Source organism: Eptatretus burgeri, chromosome 11, assembly GCF_056783735.1.
Source record: "Eptatretus burgeri isolate ZD-2024b chromosome 11, Ebu_testis_v1, whole genome shotgun sequence".
Classification (NCBI taxonomy): Eukaryota; Metazoa; Chordata; class Myxini; order Myxiniformes; family Myxinidae; genus Eptatretus; species Eptatretus burgeri.
The window spans coordinates 35,486,511-35,498,662 of record NC_140971.1 but is presented as its reverse complement, the minus strand read 5'-3'; the positions used below and the strand labels follow the sequence as shown (position 1 = coordinate 35,498,662).

Sequence of the window (12,152 nt, the reverse complement as noted above, 5' to 3'; positions counted from 1 at the left end):
GGCCTTCGCGAAACAGTTCCTGATCGTCGACTTGCCGACCTGCTCCCAAGCACGCCGGGCGACGTGTAGAGCGTCGAGCAACGTGAACTTGAACTCCTTTCCCTCGTCACCATGGCCTCAAGCCGGCGGCATAGCAGGAGCTTCTTGTAGTGGCGCTTGAGGTTCTCTATGATTCCCTGATCCATTGGTTGCGAATTGGCTGTCGTGTTGGGTGGGAAGAAGACCAGTTGGATGTTGTACAGCTCGAGCTCGGGAGGGTGGCCAGAGAAGTTATCGAGACAGACCAGCACTCTGCATCCCTGCTGGCCGAGTCGTCCGTCCCACGCACGCAACATCTTGAAAAGCTCCGCCGTCATCCACGTCTTCGAGTTCGCCTTGTACTTGACCGGGATCTCTTTGGTCTTGAAGGCACGGGGTTTCTTGGAATTGCCAATCACCAGAAGAGGGAACTTCTCGCTGCCGCTCATGTTTGCCCCAACCAGAAGAGTGATCCTTTGCTTGCTTTTCTTTCCTCCAGTACACCGCTCTCCCCTGAAAGCCATGGTCTTGTTCGGAAGCAGCTGCCAGAAGAGTCCAGTCTCGTCCAGGTTGAAGACGTCGTCTGCGGAGAACTGCCCAAGTAAGGGCCGGAGAACCTGTTGTCGCCACTCAAGAAGGGATTGCGAATCCACCGCTCCAGCTTCGCCCTGCACTGTCTTGAACGTGATGCCGTGGCGCTTCTTGAAATTGCCCAACCAACCGTCGCTCGCCATGAAGTCTGGGATGTGCATCAGCTCGGCTAGTTTCATCGCCTTCTCCTTGATCAGATCGCCGCTGACAGGCACATTCTGTCCTCTTGATTGCTTCAGCCACATGAGTACTCCCTCATCAAGATTCGGGTCGTGAGCCTGCGTCAACTTCATGCGCTTCGATGGAAATCCAGCTTTGATTGCAGCCTCGATTGCATCCTTCTTGCTGAGAATGCCCTTCACGGTGGTTCTCTTAACTTCGACGCCCCATTTCTTGCTAATCTCCCTGGCCAACTTGGAATGATTCGGCTCCTTCTTCGCAGCATCGATGATCTCCTTCTTCTCCTTCAGCGTAAAGTCGGTTCGCTTGCGTTTCTGAGCTGACATTATGGGCTGAATTTGAAAAAAAATGATGTCACTGTTGTACGTGTGCCTGCGTGTCTGTGTGTGTGCTCGTGCTTTTTTGTGTCTCGTTGTGCGTGTTGTGATTGGCTTGTTGTGGCTGGCATCGGGGAGAAGAATCGCGTGTTTTGACACAGTCTGACTATGCGCGTACGTTTTGAGTTATGTTGTGCGCAGCTGGACTGTAGTTCATCGCTTCGCCTTTGGACGTGAGTGTGATAATCGAGCACTGCGCAATACAGACTTTTTCACGACTCGTGCCTTTTAACAGTCACACAGTAGTGGCATGGTAGCGAGAGTAGGGGGTGGCATAGTAAATTTATTTTGTATTGAATTTTGTCGGGACCGAGCAAAAGTGGTATAATAGCGAGAGTGGCATAGAAGCGAGGTGGCATAGTAACGAGCTTTGAATGTATATATATATATATATATATATATATATATATATATATATATATATATATATATATATATATATATATATATATATATATATATATATATATATATATATAGTTGCGGTTCTGTAAAACCGCATGCCTCGAAGGCAATGGCACCCAACATAGTGTTCCCCAGGCAGTTATTTCGTTAGTCTTCATGCAGTCAGATCTTCCCCTCATGTCTAGTGGGTTAATGGGACGAAGTGCATTGCGTGGGTCGAATAGCTTGGTCTAGTAACTATATCTCCATCTTCTGTTCTGATTTATATTCCAACACTTTCCTTTTAGCCATGGTACAAATCAAGCAAGCAAGCACACACACATCACGACATGAACAGCAAGCACACCACGCAGCCTCCCATGGGAGAATGAACATAAGAACAAACACACTATACGGCACGCGCATGGCACGCCATTTCATTCAAATCTGCATAACAATTTCCAACGGCATCTCATCTTGCTCACCCCTCGCTCACCAAGAACTCACGACTTCGACCACCAACACCTCTTGCACACGGGAATAATATCCCCGCACCTCATCGTACCTCTGTATAAATACAATTCGCCACTAAACTGAGGCGTGCTGCATGAGTCGGGCTGTACTCGAATGGTGTGAGGCGGGGACAAGCAACAGATGTTAATATTGTTGTGGGGCCGGGTCTCGGTGGCGAGCACGACCGCGAGGTGGAGCAGTAGAGTCGTCTCCTGGAATTTAGGTCGTACCTTTCAGATAAATCCGAAAGGTCACGGGTCCCTTTTGCGAAAAATGCCGCGAGCAGAGTGTTGTTGTTGTTGTTGGGGTAAAAATCCTATCTATAAAATAACTTCGTCGCGCACGTACACTTAATTACCCACTAAACAAGAGACGGGACCCAACCAAGAAACACATACTTACCGATATAACTGATCTATAGGACCTGGCTGTTGTGCGCAGTAAGCTTCCAAATTCGTAACAATAGCACCAACCGCATCTCGCCGGGAATGTCCAAGGTGAGCACGTGGGATTGATACAACCCTCCAGTCACCAAAACACGGCAAGACAGGTGGCGAGGAGGGGTTGCGGAGAGAGCAATCCAGGAGTTTGGTATGGAGCTCCGGACCATGTCATGGGCCGAAAATACATGTTGGGCTTGGGGTCGTCAAAATCCCAGGTTACTTTTTAATGGTTAAATTCGGTGGTGTAAAAGATGACTTCTGAAAAAGTTTTTCTTACCTGTAAACTTTTGTTATATACAGGGTGTTCCAAAAAGACCTGGACAACTTTGGTTGTTAATATATTTAGTACCACAAATGATACAACGATACCTATCGTTTTAAATGATACAGAAACTCATAAAGCTTTCTTTATTTTCAGGTCTGGTAGTTTAATGTAAAATAAAATGGCGACTTCACAGAAGAAAGCTCAACGCGTCAAATGGTTCATCGAGACGAGATCTTACAAGCAGGTTCAACGTAATTTCCGTACAAGGTATGGAAGGAATCCGCCATCACGGATCAGTATCAGAGAGTGGTACAGGGGGTTTAAGGAGACTGGATGTTGTCAGAAACAGAAAAGTACCGATCGACCAAGCACAAGTGCATCAGACATTGAACGAGTGCGTCACTCATTTCAACAAAGTCCCAGAAAATCAATTTGACACTCATCCAGAGAACTGGGACGACCAACCACCACTGCACTCAGGATTTTGTATACAAGACTGAAACTTTATGCCTTTAAGGTGCAGATTCTGCAGGAACTCAAACAAAATGACGGACACAAAGGCAAGACGTTTGCCTTGAAAATACTCAATCGCACAGAGGATGATGAAGATTACCTGAAAAAGGTCATGTTCACAGAGGAAGCTTGCTTTCATGTATCAGGGAAAGTCAACTGGCACAATGTGAAGATCTGGGGTTCTGAAACCCCCCACCTTGTCATTGAACACATACGCGACAGTCCAAAGGTCAATGTGTGGTACGGCCTTCTCCATGACCGCTTGGTGGGCCTGTTTTTCTTTGCTGAGGATACAGTGACCTCAACAATTTCATGAACATGGTGGAAGGATTCACCTTCCCACAGACTGAAGACCTACAACCCGATAGCATTTTTCAACAGGATGGTGCTCCCCCTCATTTGGGTCTTTAGTCATTCAGGCTGTCCTGAATGAAAAAAATTTAGGTTGCTGGATTGGCTGACGGACCAACTGTCTGGCCCCATGATCACCAGACATAACCCCCCTTTGATTTTTTTTTCTGTTGGGGTTTGTCAAAGATGTTGTCTACAACACCAAGGTGGCAAACCTGCAGGATCTTCATTCTTGGATCACAGCTGCATGTGCACTGGTGGACTCAAACATGCTGGGACGAACATGACAAGAACTCGTGTACTGCCTCGATGTACTGTGTGTGACAAATGGAACTCACATCGAAGTGTACTGATGGTGTGTACAAAACTTTAGCAGTTTCTGTATCATATAAACCAAAGGGTATCGTTGTATCATTTGTGCTTCTAAATATATTAACAACCAATGTTGTCTGGGTGTTTTTGGAACACCCTGTATACATACTTATACACCGCATAACATAAATCGTATTTTTGGTACTTTCAAAACCCTTCCGTTTAGCAGTACTTGGCCAAAATATGGCATTTTACGTCATCACGACCAATCACATTATCTGTTCGGAGACCCCACCCATGTCATTGTTTATCTTATCAAGACAGCGTGCTTGCATGAGGTAATGTGTTCTATGAACTCTCAAGTATTACAATGTCAGCTGTTAATGTTTGTTAAGGAGTCACGAAGTGCGACAAAATGGACAAAATGGAATGTGCTACAAGCCAGTACTGATAATGATTCTGCCGTTAGTTTTAAATACAAAATACGCTCACTCGTTTTAAAGAAGAACATAGGCAGCGATGCATTGTGAGTCTTCTTCTTCCTCTTCCGGCTTGCTCCCGCTAGGGGTCGCCAGAGCGGATCAACCGTCTCCATTTCGCTCTATCCTCCACATCTTCCATTGACACTCCAACCACCCCCATGTCCGCCCTCACCGTATCCATGAACCTCTTCTTTGGCCTTCCTCTTCTCCTCCTGCCTGGCGGCTCCATCTTCAACATCCTTCTCCCGATATACTCCGCTTCCCTCCTGTGCACATGTCCAAACCATCTCAATCTCACCTCTCTCACTTTGTTTCCAAACCGTCCTACCTGCACTGTCCCTCTAATACACTCATTTCTTATCCTATCCATCCTCGTCACTCCCAACGAGAATCGCAGCATCTTTAACTCTGCCACCTCCAGCTCCGCTTCCTGTCTTTTTGTTAGCGCCAACGCCTCCAAACCATACAACATAGCTGGTCTCACTACCGTCTTATATACTTTCCCCTTCACTCTTGCAGCTACCCTTCTGTCACAAATTACTCCTACAACTCTTCTCCACCCACTCCATCCTGCCTGCACTCTCTTTTTCACTTCTCTCCCACACTCTCCGTTACTTTGGACAGTTGATCCCAAGTATTTAAACCAATCCACCTTCCCCAGCTCAACTCCTTGCAACTGCACCATACCACCACCCTCCCTCTCATTTACGCACATGTACTCCATCTTACTCTGACTGATTATCATTCCCCTTTTCTCCAGTGCGTACCTCCATCTCTCGAGGCTCCACTCAGCCTGCTCCCTACTCTCCCTACAGATCATGATATCATCCACGAACATCATAGTCCATGGAGACTCCTGTCTGATCTCATCCATCAACCTGTCCATCACCATTACAACCAGGAAAGGGCTCAGAGTCGATCCTTGGTGCAATCCCACTTTAACCTTAAACCGGTCCGTCATTCCTACCGCACACCTCACCGCTGTCACACTGTCCTCATACATATCCTGCACGATCCTCACATACTTCTCCAACACTCCCGACTTCCTCATACAATACCACAGCTCCTCTCTTGGCACCCCATCATAAGCTTTCTCTAAATCCACAAACACACAATGTAACTCCTTCTGGCCTTCCCTATACTTCTCCATCAACATTCTCAAAGCAAACATCGCATCAGTGGTGCTCTTTCCTGGCATAAACCCATATTGCTGCTCACAGATCGTCACCTCTCCTCTCAACCGAGCTTCCACTACTCTTTCCCACAACTTCATGGTGTCGCTTAACAACTTTATCCCTCTGTAGTTTCCACAGCTCTGCACATCACCCTTATTCTTGAAAATCGGAACCAGTACACTTAATCTCCACTCCTCCGGCATCCTCTCACTTTCCAAGACTTTATTAAACAATCTGGTTAACAACCCCACTGCCATCTCTCCTAAGCACTTCCATGCCTCCACTGGTATACCATCTGGGCCAACTGCCTTTCCACTTTTCATCTTTTTCATAGCAGTCCTCACTTCATCCTTACTGATCCACCCCACTTCCAGATTCACTATCTCCACCTCTTCCAACCTTCTCTCTCTCATTTTCTTCATTCATCAGCTCCTCAAAGTACTCCATCCACCTTCTCAACACACTCTCCTCGCTCGTCAGCACATTCCCATTTGCGTCCTTTATCACCCGAACCTGCAGCACATCCTTCCCAGCTCGGTCCCTCTGTCTTGCCAATCGGTATAAATCCTTTTCCCCTTCTTTTGTATCCAACTTCTCATACAGCTCGTCATATGCCTTTTCCTTGGCCTTTGCCACCTCTCTTTTTGCCTTTCGCCGCCACTCCTTGTACTCCTGCCTACTTTCTTCATCTCTCTGACTATCCCACTTCTTTTTCGCCAACCCCTTCTTCCTTATACTTTCCTGTACTTCCTCATTCCACCACCAAGTCTCCTTATCTTCCTTCCTCTGTCCAGATGTCACACCAAGTACCTTCCTAGCTATCTCCCTCACAACTTCTGCTGTCGTTGCCCAATCATCCCACCCATCTTTACCACCATCCAACGCCTGTCTCACCTCCTCCCTAAATTTCACGCAACAGTCTTCCTCCTTCAGCTTCCACCATCTGGTCCTTGGTTCAGCCCTCACTCTCTTCCTCAACCTCACCTCTAAAGTCATCCTACAGACCACCAATCGATGCTGTCGAGCTACACTCTTCCCTGCCACCACCTTACAGTCACTAATCTCTTTCAGGTTGCATCTCCTGCTTAAGATGTAATCCACCTGTGTGCACTTTCCTCCACTCTTGTATGTCACCCTGTGTTCCTCCTTCTTCTTGAAATACGTATTTACCACTGCCATTTCCATTCTTTTTGCAAACTCTACCACCATTTGCCCTTCCACATTTCTCTTGTTGAGACCGTACCTACCCATCACCTCCTCATCCTCTTTATTCCCTTCCCCAACATGCCCATTGAAATCTGCTCCAATCACCACTCTTTCATCCTTGGATACACTCTCCACCACTTCATCTAACTCACTCCAGAAATCTTCTTTATATTCCATCTCACACCCCATATGTGGGGCATATGCACTGATGACATTCATCATCACCCCTTCAATTTCCAACTTCACACTCATCACTCAGTCAGACACTCTCCTCACCTCCAATACCCTCTTGACATAATCTTCCTTCAGGATTACCCTGACATCATTTCTCCTCTCATCCACACCATGGTAGAACAGTTTGAAACCACCTCCAATGCTCCTAGCCTTACTCCCCATCCACTTGGTCTCTTGTACACACAGTATGTCCACCTTTCTTCTCTCCATCATATCAGCCAACTCTCGCCCTTTGCCAGTCATCGTCCCAACATTCAGAGTTCCGACTCTCACCTCCACACTTCCACCCTTCCCCCTCTCCCACTGCCTCTGGACTCGCCTTCCCCGTCTCCTTCTCCTCCTTCGCCCAGCAGTAGCACAATTTCCACTGGTACCATGCTGACCACCGGTACCGGTGTGTGCAGCGATGCATAGTGAGTGTCAGGGAGTAATTAACAGCTCGATCGTCCCGACTAAATGGCAATTTTGCTAACTACTGTAGTTGATCTAGCTCGTCTTATACTCCAAATCAACTTATCGATGAATGTCAGAAAGACTAATTGGAAAATTAGCCAATTTGACTAATACTCCACATCACATATCAACCGAAAAATATGGTAAAAGCCATTTCTTCTCTTCTCTCGTATACAGTACGTGATTGCCATTATCATTACATGGTAGTACGGCTCTGCAGCTGATGCAGTGCCCCCTGAAAGGTGAAGGCAGAGAGTTCTGGACGTTGAACCATGGTCACGGCAATAACTCACCTACTCTAAAAACACCGTGAGATAGCTAACGTCCACCAACTCATGCTTGCAGATGAGATAGCATGCAATTTGACGCACTGTATGATGCAACTCCCTGCTTGCCAAGCAACAATCCTTGCTTATATTGGGGTCAGGAATCAAAGTGAGACGATACAGCTCAAAGGTAAGTGTGCTACCTCGACATCATCCTGATAGGCAACCACACCTTATTGGTACCAAATCATACATCCACTTTCTTACCGGTTTCTGTGAATGTGCTTGAAAATCCCACAAACAATCACGTATGTTTGGGGTTTGTTACAGTAGGTGTCTCCATACACCCCAAACTTTATAGTATGCACCGCAGGAAATTGTAATTTAGCATTGGGCCAGGGCACCAACACATAACAGCCTATTTTTCGAAAGAAAGGAGAAAAAAAACACTCTGGAGAAGCAAGTCAAAGCAGAGGTGTAAGCCCTCAGCAATCTGCTTTATCCCCCACCCCCCCTCTTCTATTCATACCCAACAGGTTTTTTTTTCTGAACTATGTCATTGAAAAATTGTGAAAGGAGGAATATCTCTGCTTTTCTCCCCCTCGCATTATTTCCCGAGAGGAAATGTAAGTGGCTTGTCATGTGATACAGCAAGACTTTCTCTTGTGTCGTGTATTGTACAGGCAACGACATTTCAGGCAATCGATTCAAAGTTAAGAATTCAAAGGGAACATGTTTGAAAAGAAAGAAAGAAAATTTTAGATATACTGATATCTTTCTTGCATCGACACATTAAATTTCCATATAACAGAACAAACTGCAAGTGGAAAGAACTTACAGCGACCGACAGAATGGTGTGGATGCAGCAAACTCACCTTTGAGCCGTTTTCTTTGCGTTATATTCCTGAGCCAACAATAAACTGTCAGAGTGGTGTTGCGCAGACAGGGCGTTGAATCACAAAGTGCACCATCCCACAGATGGAGAATAAGTTTTGTCCTGTATGCTCGCATTAGTTGGTGGATGTTAAAGATCTTTCGAGGAAAAGTAAGCATGTTATTAATTCAGCCTGGTTGACCATTGTTTGCCAATCCCCTAATTAAAATTACAAATTCACGTTTGAGCTACAACTGGAGAGCAGATGAGCACTGCTGTGCTGTGATGCCTGCCAAAAAACGATTCAGTCAGTCTTCATGAAACCCTTCTAATTATTAGGATCATGGGACAGACAAGTCCAGCATAACTTTTTTTTTTTTTAAATGACTAACACAAATGTTCTGTAACTTGTAATTGTCACATACTTCATATCAATCTTAAACCACAACTACAATAATTTTTAATCACTTGAGCAAAGTCCTTGAAAAAAAAAGAAGAAAAGCCTCTGATGATGGTCAGCTGAAGCTGAAATGCCAAGAAGTAAACTTAATGTATCCCATATGAAAGTATTGCCATACAACACTGAGGTTGCTCGAGTATTTTCATAATCATTGCTGCATTTATCACTAAAGCTTTTTTGGAAATCACAACCTGTTCTGTTATCATCAGTGCGTGCACACAATGCTCCAGGAAACAGATGTTCGGAAAACAACTGATTCAAATGAATCAGATTACTTTTCCAGCTTTTCTAATTCAAGGTCAGCAATTGATTGGTTCATTCACATTTCCTAATGTACTCGTTTATGTAGTAATATGTTATGTTCTAGCCCTCAATGTAATATGTGCATAGCTCCTCAGTGATCCTTAGATGCCATAGAGAGATTTTTTTTCCAAACATCCAAAACCACTGCTGTCAGACTGTATTTTAAGGCATGGAGACGTGTGCTAACATCAAATAGTTTATAACACTTTGACAACAAATAATTATGTTCAAAATTGTGGTTATTATTAAGATTATAATACAAAACATTTACACAAGTTAAACAAGGAAACATTAAATATATCCTACTAGATAGCTAGTCGTGATATTAAATATCCCTGACATTTGCGGGGGATATGTTCCTGAAAAATACCACAAATGTCAGGTTTGTTTTTGTTGGAGCATTGTTTTTTTGGTAATTTATTTCTGTTCTTTTTTAATATGGTCTAGGCTCGTGGAAAAGTGATGACACAGAACAAATCAGAACACAATATAACAGAGGGAACGGCAGGAGAAAGGGAAAAAACCATCAGCAGGGGCGGAGGAACAAAGTAGACGGAGATGGGCAAACAAGGGATTGAGTTAATGATGAGTGGTAAGGGAGAACGCAAAGGGTTGACAATATGGATACATAAGCAAAATTGTGTTTGACCAGTTTGTGATTTTATCAAGGACTGAGGGAAAGGAAGAGGTTGTTGCCCGTCTGTCAGAAAGATGAGAGTTGTCACGGCAGAGTGGAGTCATCAGCAAAGAGATAAAGAGGATTTTCCAGAAAGTCCCTGAGATCATTGATGATGGTAAAGAATAATACAGGGCCTAGAACACTGCCTTGTGGTACTCCAGCCTTGACAGGGAGAGAAGATTAAAGGGTTCCAACTTAGAGCCACACATTGTCTACGAGAGTGGAGGAAGTCAGTCAAGGAAGAGTGGAGTTTGCCTTGGATTCCATAGGCATACAGTTTGGAGAGCAATGCGGGATGCCAGACTGTATCGAAAGCTCGAGATATGTCCAGAGAGACGGCCCTGATCTCATGTCTGATGTTGAGTGTCTCCACCCATGTTGGGAGAGTCGAAGCAGCATGTCCAAGGTAGAGTGACCAGGTCTGAATCTGAAATGATGACCCGAGATGAGGCTGTTGGAGAAAGGGAATGATTTGTCAACTGCGCTGATGGAGTCCATGACCTTGCTGATTATTGGAAGTAAGCTAATTGGTCTGTAGTTAATGGGATCCGTTTTTGCACCTTTTATATGTAATGCTGTGATGTTGGTGGATTTCCAAGCAGATGGAAATGACCTGTGATTAATGACAGGGTGAAAAGGGCAGAGAGCGAGAGAGAGGAAACGCAAGAACAGCAAAGCAGGTTTTTAGGACATGTGAGCTGATGTCTTCCGGTCCCGTTGCAGAGTCAGAGTTGACAGTTGCCAGAAACTTTTCCCCCTTTTCAGGTGCAAAAGGGTATGACTGGGAATGATGTGTGCAGAGAAGGAGGGGTTAGGGAAAAGATTTTGAAGCAAACACAGAATTGAGGCATTCGGCCTTCTCACGAGCAGAGTCGGCTGTGGTGCCATTTGAAGTGAGGAAAGGGATGGAAGGGGAGCATATACCAGAGAGACTTGACAAGAACCACAAGGTTTTAGAGGAAGGAGACAAGTTTTGAAAGCTCATTCTTGAGATTAGACAGATGTTATTTTCTGGCTCTCCTCAGGGTGGACGCACACTTGTTGCGGGATTTGTGGAATTATATGAGGTTGCCTTTGGTCGGATTTGCCTTCCAGGAGGAGAATGCAATCAGTTATAAAGCAACAGCGTCACCACAGGATTCAGAGAACCAAGGGCGGGAGGATGGGTAAGATAATTGACATGAGATGGGATGAATCTGTGCATAAGAGAGCAGTTTTCTGTGGAAGAATTCCCAGGCTGAATTAATATCATCAGTGTAGATATAGGAAACCAGTCCTGAAGTATATTACAAACAATAAAAATAAAATGCGATATGCAAAGCATAGGTCACAGAAGCAGGTCACACTTTATGACCTGCGAATACACATCTGGGTCTGGCCTGGGGAGTGATGGATTCACTGAATAATGGGGTGTGGCGCTGCCGGTACCTGTGCGGGAGGACGAAAGTCCGAGTCTTCAGGTCCTTGGTGCTTCCAGTCTTGCTCTATGGATGTGAGACTTGGACTCTGACCAGGAATCTGGGACAGAGACTTAATTCCTTTGGTACCAGGTCTCTTCGGAGAATCCTTGGCTATCGCTGGTCGGACCTTGTGTCCAACGAGCGGTTGCTGATAGGGACTCAAATGTCAATTGTTACCTGTATAGTCCGTGAACGTCAGCTGCGGCTGTATGGACATGTGGCTCGTTTTCCTGACACTGATCCTGCTCACCAGATTCTCTCAGCAAGGGAGTCTCGTGAGTGGACGAGGCCAATGGGCCGACTATGTGCCTTGTGGTTGTAGCAGGTCGATTCGCATCTCAAGGAGATGGGGATGGGCCAGGCATCTGCTTGGGGGATGGCCAGACTGAGGCCCCTGGAGTATCGGCGTAAAGTGGACGCAGCAACGCGCTGCTCTGGCGCATGCTCTCATACCTGACCTGACCTGAATACACAGGGTCCACGAATAGCTCATTCTTGAGATTGGACAAATCTAATCCAACATTGTGGGGACAGTATATAAAAACAAATAAAAAGCTGGCAGACAAGCCTCACCCAATCAGTTATAAAATAACAGCAATTTAAAATCAAAACA

At 45.4% G+C, this 12,152-nt stretch overlaps 1 protein-coding gene across 3 annotated transcripts in view; it reads right to left on the bottom strand.

Annotated features, from left to right (window-relative positions):
* LOC147016858 (ornithine decarboxylase-like) overlaps window positions 1–8,690 on the bottom strand; it is a 67,971-nt gene extending 59,281 nt beyond the window's left edge. For 2 of the 3 annotated variants that reach the window (XM_085845971.1, XM_085845974.1), the window contains exon 1: window positions 8,602–8,632. The gene's annotated coding sequence lies outside the window, so the exon portion shown is untranslated. The other variant, XM_085845972.1, reaches the window with a different exon arrangement.
* Window positions 8,691–12,152: the final 3,462 nt, after the last annotated feature.